Here is a 12,754-nt window from a genome sequence, read left to right on the forward strand (position 1 = left end):
ATTATATGGTCCTTATGAGGCATGATTATAACTAGCTCAATTTGCCAACTTTAATGTCTTCATCTGTCTCCTCACTGTCTTCCTCCAAAACCGGGTGCTTGGCATCTGGTTTTTACTATGAAGAAGTGAAAATAGATCTGATTTTAAAGACTAAATAATCAGTAGAACGCCTTTAAACAACAACAACAAAAGACTATGACTAGTTAGTTGAAGATGTAGACTGACTGGAATTCCTCCATACTGCTGGTGGGAATGTAAAGGGATACAAGTACTTTGGACACCAATTTTTTGTAGTCCCTGGTGGTGCAGTGATAGAGAATCCACCTGCAATGCAGGAGACACTGGTTCAATCCCTTGGTCATGAAGATCTCCTGGAGGAAGAAACGGCAACCCACTCCAGTATTCTTGCCTGGACAATCCCATGGACAGAGGAGCCTGCTGGGCTGCAGTCCATTGAGTCACAAAAGAGTCAGACACAACTGAGCTACTTAGCATGCTTCCCTGGTGGCTCAGAGGTTAAAGCGTCTGCCTCCAATGTGGGAGACCCAGGTTTGATCCCTGGGTCAGGAAGATCCCCTGGAGAAGGAAATGGTAACCCATGTATGGAGAAGCCTGGTAGGCTACAGTCCACGGGGTTGCAAAGAGTTGGACACGACTGAGTGACTTCACCTTTACGTTCGCTCAGCATGCAAATTGGTAGTTTCTTATAAAGATGAACATATATCTTCCCTTGACCCAGCAACTCACTCCTAGGTAGCTACTTAAGAGAGATGAAAAGGTATGTCCAGAGAAGAGTTTCCCAGAATGTTCAAAAGTCCCTAATATAATAAATCCAAACTGGAAACAACCCAAGTGTTCATCAATAAGTAAAACAATAAACGAATTATATTTGCATCCAGGTAACAGAATAGTAATTAGCAAAGTAACAACATGCAAGAATCTCAAAAACATCATGTTGGGTGAGAGAAGACTGAAGCCAAAGAATACATAGTATAGAGTTCCACAAATGACGCTCTAGAATTAACCCATGGTAACAGACATCAGAAAATGGTTGGCTGCGGGCTGGGAGGAGCCACTGGATTTACTGCAGGGGGCAAAGGGTGAAGGTAAATTTTTGGGTGATGGAAGGGCTCTGTTTCTTGGGTTTGCTGAGGGGTGTATGAGTACAGTTGGCCCCTAGCCATGCCCACCCCATCTGAGGGTTCTGCATTTATGGATTCAATCAACCATGGACTAAAAATACTAAAAAAATATACCCATAAAGTTCCAAAAAGCAAAACTTGACCTTGCCAGGAACTGGTAACTATTTACATAATATTCATATTGTATTTATTAACTATTTACATAACATTTACATTATACTGGTGCTATAAATAATCTTGAGATGATCTAAAGTGAGTATAAGGGAAGATGTTTTATAGGTTATGTGCAAATGCTAAGCCATTTTTTAAAGACTTGAGCATCCAGGGATTGTGGGGCTACATGGGTCCTAGAACCAATCTCCATGGATATCAAAGGACAACTATATATGCAATTGTTAAATCCTTTGAACTATACTTTTAAAGTATGTTTTATTGCATGCAAATAACACCTCAAAAAGAAAAAAATAAATCTTAATAATCATTCTTATGCCAATGACAGCTTTCTACATTTCCAGCCTTCTCTAATCAGTTTCAGTTCTAGATTTCAAAATTCTAACAGGATAGTTCCATTTGTACATTTCACCAATTTATTAGACTCCACCCACTCCACTTAATTACATTATTCGGTTCAAAGGTATGGCCAATTTTCCTGCCATTATCTTATTCTTTAGAGTCTAGTTATCACTAAAACTATTACTTATTTCTTTAAGACATAAATTATAAATCCTTTCCCTTCAAGACAGAATGCAGGAAGGAGTACTTTTAACATGTACTATAAAATTTTATCTGATTGGACATTATGAGCATCACTCCTTGTTCTATGATACCTGCTACGTACTTAACTTTTCTGAGTCTTATTATTCTCAGTAAAATGAGATAATTCATCTGCTGCTATGTTAAGGAACATGGTGAGATACATGATAAAAATAAATTGAGACACAAAGCAGGGCATTTTTTACCTAACACTTAGGGATATTGTTACTGATTCAAAAGCCACCACTGGAACCCTGGCCGAGGCCCAGAGGTGCTCGTGTGTGAACTACTTCAATAACTTCCGATATAGTCTTCCTGATTTTTTTGGGCATGTGACCAACTTGTTACTCATTTTCATGACTAATAATTTATTATGCAATCCCTTTCAAAACACTAGAATGATCTTGATGTTTTAAAGATATGCATGGCAAGATTTATGAAATTTATTTTAACTGTCAATCTGGAAGGTTAAGTAAAAAGGTAGGAGTAAAAAGTGAAGACTGTAAATATATTTTAAAAAACCAGGTTGATTTCAGTATGTAAAGAGATCACATGCTTTTAATTCAACAACTACTTTGTTTTCTTGACAATAATTTTGCTGGATATTCTCATATCATAAAAGCTTTACTGATCTACTGACTTTACTTACATAATAAGCCTCATAAAAAAAGCTACAGTGAAAAATTAATATCTTAACCCCACAATTTAATCTACCCAATACAAGATGACAAGAAGATACACTAATCTCTTGATTTTAAGAAGTCACTTATTTTTTCTAATAGATTTCCTTGATTGCACTTTACTATCACATACCAGAAAAGGTTTCTCTAAATGTACAAAAAATGTAAAATGAGTTTTATATCTGCATTAGAAAAAAGAAACTACATGAATCAATACCTTGTTTTCTCTCACTTGTAATAATCAATCATTACATTTACAGAACGAAATGGAGAATGGATGCAGGCATGAAGACGAAAACAACTTTTGCTGAAAGGGCATGAAATTTTAGCTCAGAGATTTTATTTTCTACTGTCTGTATAATAACTTTTGTATTTTATCACTATAGAGTCTATTTAATTCCAGAAATCAGGGGAAAAGGCACATTAGCTGATTTTTTTTTTTTTTGTCATTTTGTGCACCATAATAGGTTAATCAAAGTTAATTTGAGTTTAGAGACTGATAACATTTTACAGATTTTGCTTCTTCAGCTAGAATCAGCTTCTTGCTAAGTGCTACATTTTGCAATACAGCTCTGTTACACCTGTTTTGTAACAAAATGAAGGACCTCTGAGAATATAAGGCCTGGAGATAAATTCACACTATGAAATCCAAATATCAAGATTCAGTAAAGGTACCTGCTATTAATGATTCTAAAACATATATCACTAAGAAGATCTAGAAGGCAAACCTTGAAAGAAGATCCACCAGAGCCATCTAGAAATTTCATGAGAATATGGTTAAAATTTGCTAAAACTTAAGATTTCAAAAATAATTTCAACTCTTTCTGTAAACAACAGCAATTTTTTTTTTCCTGAAATACCAGTACACTAGTCATCACTCTCCTAAAACTTTACATCTCCATGGGAGGAATGGATTTCCTTAACACTGGTGCGGGATTTAGACATGTGACTTTTTTTGGCCAATGGGATGCTGTCAGATGAGGGACATGAGCAAGGGCTTATATTTTGTTTATACAGTAAGGCTTGCCCACTTGTGCTCTAGTGTTACTTTGAGATATATTTGCCCTGGGCTGTCCTTTGGGTTTAGAAAAATGAGTGAACAGTCCTGCTCCAACAACCATAAGACCTGCTACAAATGACCAACTGACACATGGGAGAGAACTGTTTTATGATGGTATGCTACTGAGATTCGGAATGACTGCCTACACAGCATTATATTGGCATTATACAACTGAGTAGGGGGAAAAAAAAAAACACCTTGATATTGACTTTGGGGTGGTGCCATATTTTTCTGAGGTATTAAACTGAAATTTGGTGGTAAACATTGATGGTTAACTGTGTCAGTCCATGCTTTTCTTTTCTATAGCCACACTTCAAATAACTGGGAACACATAAACCAGTTTTGGTCAATGAGATATAATCACAAGTCACATGGTGGGTCTCCTGGAAAAACTTTTTGAAACTAACACAGTTGCCTGGTATGGTCTTCTGGTTAGTTTGTCTTTCTGCTTTTACCCCTTCCCTTCTGTCTCTTGTAAGGGCAGGAAACCTGGAGATGCAGCTGACTTCATATAACCATTAGTGAAAAGTGAAAGTGTTAGCTGCTCGGTCATTGCTGACTCTTTGTGACTCCATAGACCGGGGCCCATCAGTCTCCTCTTTCCATGGAATTCTCCAAGCAAGACTACTGGAATGGGTAGCCATTCCTTTCTCCAGGGGATCTTCCTGACCCAGGGATTAGACCCAGGTCTCCTGCACTGCAGGAACTGGGAAGCCACAACTGAAGGACAACAAAACAGGAAGAGAGAAGAAACCTTAAGCAAACCTTAGGATACTCCATGCAGCCTGTCCTGCTTATTACTCCAGACTTCTTTTTATACTAGAAAAATAATTCCATATTTAAGCTTTCTTGTAACATGTATTGTTACTTGCAACCAAAAGTAACATTAACCAATACTTGAAAGGATATACGAATAGGTAGGTAATCATAATTTTATTCACAGTATCAAAAAAGATTCAAACTTGTTCCCAGAAATATTATTTGACTCAGTCTAATATTAGAAATTAAGTTGATAAAATGATCACTTTAGTCAGAATGCATAATAAGCTTTAAATTAAGTCAAAATTTCAGTTTTTTTATGTATTAATTGGCTTTTCCAGAAGCAGAGGTAAAATAATACTAATAAAATGTCAGCGAATTGTGAAACTACACTTTGACAGAATTAATCTTATTTTACATTGGAGTTCCTTCTCCCATGAAAATAATTTTTCTAAAGATTACTCAGAAATTTCCTCAAAATTTGCTGGCATTATTATACACTAACTGCACATGGTTTGGGATTTAATTGTTAGGATAAGTCATGATGCATAATGTGCTAGATTACAATCTAGTGGCAACTCTTAAGTTTGTGACTGTCAAAGAAGACAGTACAATATTGTGGTCAAATGTCTTCCTGATAAGATTCTATCTGATCCAAGCTATCTTTTTCTATCTATGTCACATTTTTCTCTATAGCAGCAGGTTCTCCATGAAAACATACCCATTAATTTTCTACTTCCATTTGATGCGTGTAAGTAAATGTATTCAATGAGATTCACGTGTGGGAAAGTGCTATAAAGTGAAGGAAAATTATGGTATGGTGGCAATAACTCATGAAGAGTAATAAAAAGAGAGAGTATCTAGAGCATTTGACTGAAAATGGAAGAGATTATAGCCTGGTGAATGGAGTTAATTTCAAATATATTACAGTATGGTTTTCTATCATGTGTACTCTCTCTGACTATATTAATAAATGAAAGAGTGATGAATAGTTCTGGGAACTTCCAGAGAAACGTATTAATATTTCAATATAATCATTGAGTATCTATGTCAACACACATCAAAAATGCATGAGAAATGACTACCTATACTTACTAGTTACACTCATTAGGAATATATGGATGAGAAATATAAATGGCATACACAAATTTGCAAAGCAATTATAGGTAGAACATATAGAAAGTAAAAAGCTACAAAAAGATCTCACACAGAGAAGCAGGTCAAACAACTAACGGCAAATTAATGCTTGCCATCAGTTTGGAGTATACTGCATGACCACATGAAATACCATTTTATTTTAAATTATGAGTCATTTCAGCAATTACTAGCAAAAATAAATAGCCACTCTCAAATAAAAGTGGCTGACTCATTCTATCTATGATATAACTTTGGAATCTCTAAATTTAAAAATTATAAAAACAAAAAGTTTGGCTTTAAAAAGCTTGATTTCTATATATTTTTAAGTTGATTATCTAGAAGTAATAAATTTACATTAGAATGCAGCATGAGAGTTTAAAAAACTAATCAACAGTTAACAATAATTCCAAGTGGTTACAAAAACCAAACAAATAATCTGTTTATATCCGTAGTATATACAAAAGATGATGTTCAGTTCAGTTGGAATGGGGGAAGGTTAAACTCATTGCTTAGCATTACACATGGAGTATCAAATGCCTGCCACAGAGATAGGATATAAATCAGTCTCGTAACAGCAACATCTGTGTAGAAGCTTCCATATATGATGTCTTTTATTTTCTTTGCTATTTTTCTTGTTGTTTTGCTCATTTGTTTTTGCACTTTCTGGCATTTCTAGAACAAACTGCATTACTTGCATTCTCTTTCTCTCTCTTTTTTTTTGACCACATCACATGGCTTGTAGGATTTCAGTTCCTTGACCAGGGATTGAACCTGGGCCTCCTCCATGAAAAAAGCACAGAGTCCTAACCACTGGGCTGCCAGGGGATTCTGGTGCCTTGTACTTTATTTTACTTTTGAGTGACAAAAAGATTCATACATATAAATTCTTAGGGTAAGTTCTCACTTGAAACAACAGCTGCATCATTTCTAGGGAAAAAGTGCTAATGGTTCCTAGATGATATAGTAACAATATATCTTTTAAAAACTCTCTAGGATAATAAATATTTTTGACTCATCAGGGAATAAAATTAGATTGGAAGAGCCCAGCCAAAAAGAAGTAGCTTGAAAGTAATGAACTGTTTTGAAAGAAAAATTGTTTTGCATTTTTGTTTATGGACTCCTGTTTTGGTTAAATAACTGCAGATTCCTTTGGGAAAAAAAAAAAAAAGAACTTTAATCACAGCACAGAGGGCAAGTACGAGTAGATACTAGAGATTCAGTCCTGGCTCCCTCACCCTAGGGAAGTGATGCTAGAACAGTTAGCATCTACAGAGCTCAGTTTCTTCTGCAAAATTAAGGAATTTTAACTCATGTTCTCTAGTTGGTCAGTGAATCTGTTTACTCAACTCCAGAATACTCCTGCCTTAGAATCTGTTCACTTATTTCCTCTGCCTGGAGGGCTGTTCCTTCAGATAACCTAGTGAATTGATCTCATAGCTCTTTAGGGCTCTCCTAAGGTTCAAGCTGGTTTTAGAAAAGGCAGAGGAACCAGAGATCAAATTGCCAACATCCGCTAGATCATCGAAAAAGCAAGCGAGTTTCAGAAAAACATCTATTTCTGCTTTATTGACTAGGCCAAAGCCTTTGACTGTGTGGATCACAATAAACTGTGGAAAATTCTGAAAGAGATGGGAATACCAGACCACCTGACCTGCGTCTTGAGAAATCTGTATGCAGGTCAGGAAGCAACAGTTAGAACTGGACATGGAACAACAGACTGGTTCCAAATAGGAAAAGGAGTACGTCAAGGCTGTATATTGTCACCCTGCTTATTTAACTTCTATGCAGAGTACATCATGAGAAACGCTGGACTGGAAGAAGCACAAGCTGGAATCAAGATTGCCGGGAGAAATATCAATAACCTCAGATATGCAGATGACACCACCCTTATGGCAGAAAGTGAAGAGGAGCTCAAAAGCCTCTTGATGAAAGTGAAAGAGGAGAGTGAAAAGGTTGGCTTAAAGCTCAACATTCAGAAAACAAAGATCATGGCATCCGGTCCCATCACTTCATGGGAAATAGATGGGGAAACAGTGTCAGACTTTATTTTTTTGGGCTCCAAAATCACTGCAGATGGTGACTGCAGCCATGAAATTAAAAGACGCTTACTCCTTGGAAGGAAAGTTATGACCAACCTAGATAGCATATTCAAAAGCAGAGACATTACTTTGCCAACAAAGGTCCGTCTAGCCTGATCAGAATTCTTCAAATGCCTTATATGAAATTATAAATGCTGTGTACCACCTCCACCCTACCCAGTACCCATACCTGTTTCCCTTACTTCCATAGCACTTCCCTTCTTCAGAGGCGTGTGTATGTTGTGTGCACTTGTGTGCACATGCTCAGCCATATCCAACTCTTCGTGATCTCATGGATGGTAACCTGCCACACTCCTCTGTCCACATGATTTCCAAGGCAAGATTACTGGAGTGGGTGCCATTTCCTTCTCTAAAGGATCTTTCCAACCCAGGGATTTAACCCACATCTCCTGCCTTGGCAGGCAGATGCTTTACCACTGAGCCACCGGCGAAGCTCTCTTCAGAGGTATTATTCACTTTCTCTTTGTGTTCTCTCACTTCCTCCACTAGAATATAAGCACCACAAAATCAGTGATTTGTCTGTTTTATTCAATGCTGTTCTAGTGTATAAAAAAGTCCCTTGCCAGGCAGGCACTGTGCTACCAGCCCTGGAGATACAGGGAGGACATGTTATCCATCCTCTGAACAGCTCAATATTTAGGAGAGTTTCATATGAATGGACACAGGGGTGTCTATACATATACACATATGTACATACATGCAGATATATAAAGCTCTTTATATGTATCTTTACACCACAAGCTCCTGTGTCTAACTGTGGAAGCTGTGGGCAGCTGGGCAGCGAGGCAGCACCATTCATAGAAATGGCACCCTTTGGGATACACAGTGTTCAACCTGGACCACCATACTGAGCTTTCTTGAGACTGAAATGTGTACGACACAAAGTTGATGATGCCATTCCCATTTAAAATCTACTGATGTCTCTCCACTGTTTACAGAGTAAAGTCATCATTCCTGATCAGGTCCCTATATACCTCCCGAAGCAGCTTCACCTCCCAGCTCTTCATCACACTCAGCTCCATGCCAGTCACTGAACTTGTGCAACCCTATCACGTGTCTCTGCTCTACTCTGGATGAGCTACGTGTCCTTTCCTTTCCTCCTTCATGCTTTCATCCCTTTGGCCTTTAATTTGCCTCATGTAGGTTTATTCTGAGCTCCTTATGATAAGGTACTGTGAATCAGTCATCCTGTATCTCCAGCAGGTAACTCAGAGTTGAATAAATTAATTAATTATTCACCAAATGAAGACATGACTTAATTTGTTAATTCACAAAAGAGCTCAAATATCAAATTATTATAAAAACTGATCACCAAATTATTATAAAAACTGATCACACTTTTTTTTTAATGAAAGAGGGACCAACAGGATCTCATCGAAGCAGATAAAAGTGTTGGTATAAGAGTACAGGTTTCATTTTGCTATTAAACAACCAGGGATTGAGTTACTCAGTGATCATTATCTTTTTTTTTTTTAATCTTGCAAGAATGTTGGGTTGATGAAGGCTAAGTGCACACTTTAGAGTTTATCTATATTCATTCACACAAAAATCAGGAGCTTTTTTGACCTACCTTAGAAGAAGAGCAACATAAAAGTGTTTATTTCCTTGGCAAGACAGTGAACGCCTCTCAGATTTACCCATCAGCAGCAGCCTCATCAGCCATGATGTGTATCATTAGTCTGTTAGAGAGCTAGCTTTCACCTACAGAACTGAACCAACGCTATTTCTCTGGTAAGACATGATGTGGGACTTTGCAAGTGTTCCAAACACATGATGGGCTTCCCAAGTGGCACTAGCGATGAAGGAACCACCTGCCAGTGCAGGAGACGCGGGTTCAATTCCCGGGCAGGCTCTAGGCCACAGAGTTGCAAAGAGTCACACGTGATGGAAGCAACTTATCATGTACACACACAAACACAATAGGCTTATTAAATAAAAATACAGATTTGTATAATGAGACAAGAATTTGGGAAATATTTAAAACAAAAGAACTGAAATTATTTGACATACTGAGCTCTGTGGCTAGTCTCTGGGCACAGTCAGCTCAGTTGGGTTCATTCTAATCAGCAGATAACAGAAAAGGCATGGCCCAATGACTTCAAATTCTTCAGTTGAAGAAGCAAAATTAGATGACACAGTACCATCTCAGCCCTTGAACAAACTTCTCCTTTTATAGACTGACAGAAAGCAATTCTAAAAAGGATGTTCATTTTGGAAATGTCAGCACATGTGTTTATACTGAAATAATAATTTCTTAAAATAATAGCAACAGTGTTATATAAAGAACACTCTAATATAGTTCTTTATTTCTTTACATAATGTTATGTGTGATTCACAAAGTGGAATACCTTTTTAAGAATCATTTCTGTGGCGGATTCATTTTGATATTTGGCAATTCTAATACAGTTATGTAAAGTTTAAAAATAAAAAAAAAAAAAAAAAAGAATCATTTCTGAGAAGGCATTTGATTGAATTATCTCCCCCTTCAGTGCTAGCTGCTCAGTCATGCCTGCCTCTCTGTGAACCCCATGGACTGTAGCCCTCCAGACTCCTCTGTCCATGGCATTCTCCAGACAAGAATACTGGAGTTGGTAACCATTCCCTTCTCCCGGGGATGTTCCTGATCCAGAGATTGAACCTGAGTCTCCTACACTGTAGGAAGATTCTTTACCGTCTGAGCCACCAGGGAATCCCCACCTCCCCTTACATCAGATTACATTTAAAGTAACAGTGAGTTTAAAAATGAAATAAAAATCAGAAATTACTTCATAAAAGTTGTATTCTTATTGGGATTCAAGGCTCAAAAAAACCGTGTGAATTTTAGATAGCTATGGTTTAGAGATTTTAAAGCCACAGCATAAAAACACGAGCTGTCTTCATAAAGTAATCTGGGTTTATAGTCAGATAAACTTTGATTTCAAAATGAGCTCTGCAAATTACCAGCTGTAGGACCTCTGGAGACAGACTAAACCTCTCTGGGCTTCCTTTTCTTTATTTGTGCATAAAAAAAGGGAGCATAGGGCAAATTAAATGAAAACTGTATGAGTTTTCATAGAATCTGCCGAAAACTAGGCAGCCAGTGGCTTCCCAGGTGGCTTAGTGGTAAAGAATCTGCCTGCCAATTCAGGAGATGTTAGAAATGCGGGTTCCATCCCTGGGTAGGAAAGATCCCCTAGAGAAGGAAATGGCAACCCACTCCAGTATTCTCACCTGGAAAATTCCATGGACAGAGGAGCCTGGGGGACTACAGTCCATGGGGTCGCAAAGAGTCAGACATGACTGAGCACACACACACTCAAAGGCATTCAGTAATAGCTTTTTCTTTCTCTTATCTCTAGGATTGTTCTCTACAATCATTTAAAAGACATTAACCCAGTTAGATACAAGGAAAGTGAGAAATAAAGATCAAGAACTTTAAAATAAGGACAATGAGAAACACACAATCCCCATCAAAAACCTACAAGATTTCTGACTTTCCTTTGATCATCAGATGCAACTTTCTAAATTAAGAACCATGATGTTTGAACCAGTAACAGAATCTGAAGAAAGTAACTTGCCGCCACATCTGTTCTTTCAAAGAGCATCTAAGTGAAAATGTAACAAAGATATATGACTCATTTCCAGAATTCACAAATTGTTTTGCTTTAAGAAGAAGGGCACTTGACACAAGCAATAATAAAAACAGGGGGAAGAAAGCAATATTTTAATTAGCTTAAATGTAATCGACAAGGAGCCATTTAAAAGAATATCCTTTTACCAGGTGCAGATTTTAGGGATGCTAACTAAAGCAAAAAGCTGCTGCTGCTACTAATTTATGTTGCTTTTTTCCACCCCCCACCCTCTGAGAGTTATTATCAAGATCAGACAGGGTAGAGAATTCAGATACTGTGTGAGTTAAAAAATAACGTGCATTTACCAACTCTGCAAAACGAACCCTGAAAAAAACAAGTCCAGCTCTTTAACATCTTCATTTGCTTTCCTCACCCTCTGCTCTACCCTTTCCCACTTCACTCTTACTGAAAGTATCATGACTAGATCTTTTTCTTTCAGTTTAAGGCTTGTTCCTGGTTGAATAGAAATTCTCTGAGAAAGGCCCTCTTTCAGATATTCGTATTCATTTACACTTTAGTTTGAAGGAAGTTGATTATTCTATTACCATCCCCAAGTGAGGAGTATGAAGGTTTAGAACTAGAAAGAAGAGAAAGGGGTACAGAAATTAGAGGCTCTGGGTAAGAGGGCCAAATTTTACCTATTTAAAAAATAGTTTTGCTGAGAGTTAGAGTTAATTATAATAATTTGCTCTAATCATGCGCCTGTACTTCTCTTTTTCCAAACATTTATTTCATAATTATGTTTGTCAAGTAGCTAAGGGTAATGATCCTATTACAGCATCAGAGGAAGGAAAAAAAAAAAAAAACCCAAAGCAAAACAGATGTTCTATGAATTTCTGGAAGCTGGCTTTGTCACAATTACTGGATACCTGTCTGGCTTAGACAGTGCCTCCACAATTGAAATACAAGAAGGGCCTCTCTATGGCCAGCTCTTCCCACTTATCTGAATTCACTGATGCTGAGCTGATAAAGGAGAAGCAAACAAACCAATGAAAATAGTTGAAATGAACAGTTCAAGCACAGTTCAGAAGCCTCTCCATAAAAATCTATTTGATGGAAGTGAACTCAGGTTGCTGTTCAAGCCACCGACCAGTGTTCTTTTTTAACGACAAGATTAGCTAAACATATTGGGGTACAACTCCTGCATTTCAAATCAAAGGAAAAATATCAAACGGAAGACTTAGCGCATTCATTTAAAAAACCAGTAACATGTATTATACCAAGTATTTTAAAACAGCACTTAATAGCATATTAAGGTTTATGCTATGTTAACAGAGTGTCAAAAAGTGAGCCACCAAATCTAAAATTCAAACTATGGTGATGACTATAGAGGCAAGGCTATGAACCTGAATGTGAAAGGAGACGAAGAAGAGATGAGGTTGGAGAGAGTCATCTTGTGGGTTAGCACCTTGTTTGAAGGACAAGACAAGTTTAACCCCTCTCTGCTTATCAGTCTCTCCTGATATCTTCCTACCTCATCTTCCCCCTTTCTTTCTTGACACTACCCTGGTGG

At 37.4% G+C, this 12,754-nt stretch overlaps 1 protein-coding gene across 10 annotated transcripts in view; it reads right to left on the reverse strand.

Moving 5' to 3' along the window:
* Positions 1 to 12,754, reverse strand: part of KLF12 (KLF transcription factor 12) — a 534,567-nt gene that overhangs the window by 128,237 nt on the left and 393,576 nt on the right. The window lies entirely within an intron of this gene.

Source organism: Bubalus kerabau, chromosome 12 (genome assembly GCF_029407905.1).
Source record: "Bubalus kerabau isolate K-KA32 ecotype Philippines breed swamp buffalo chromosome 12, PCC_UOA_SB_1v2, whole genome shotgun sequence".
Classification (NCBI taxonomy): Eukaryota; Metazoa; Chordata; class Mammalia; order Artiodactyla; family Bovidae; genus Bubalus; species Bubalus kerabau.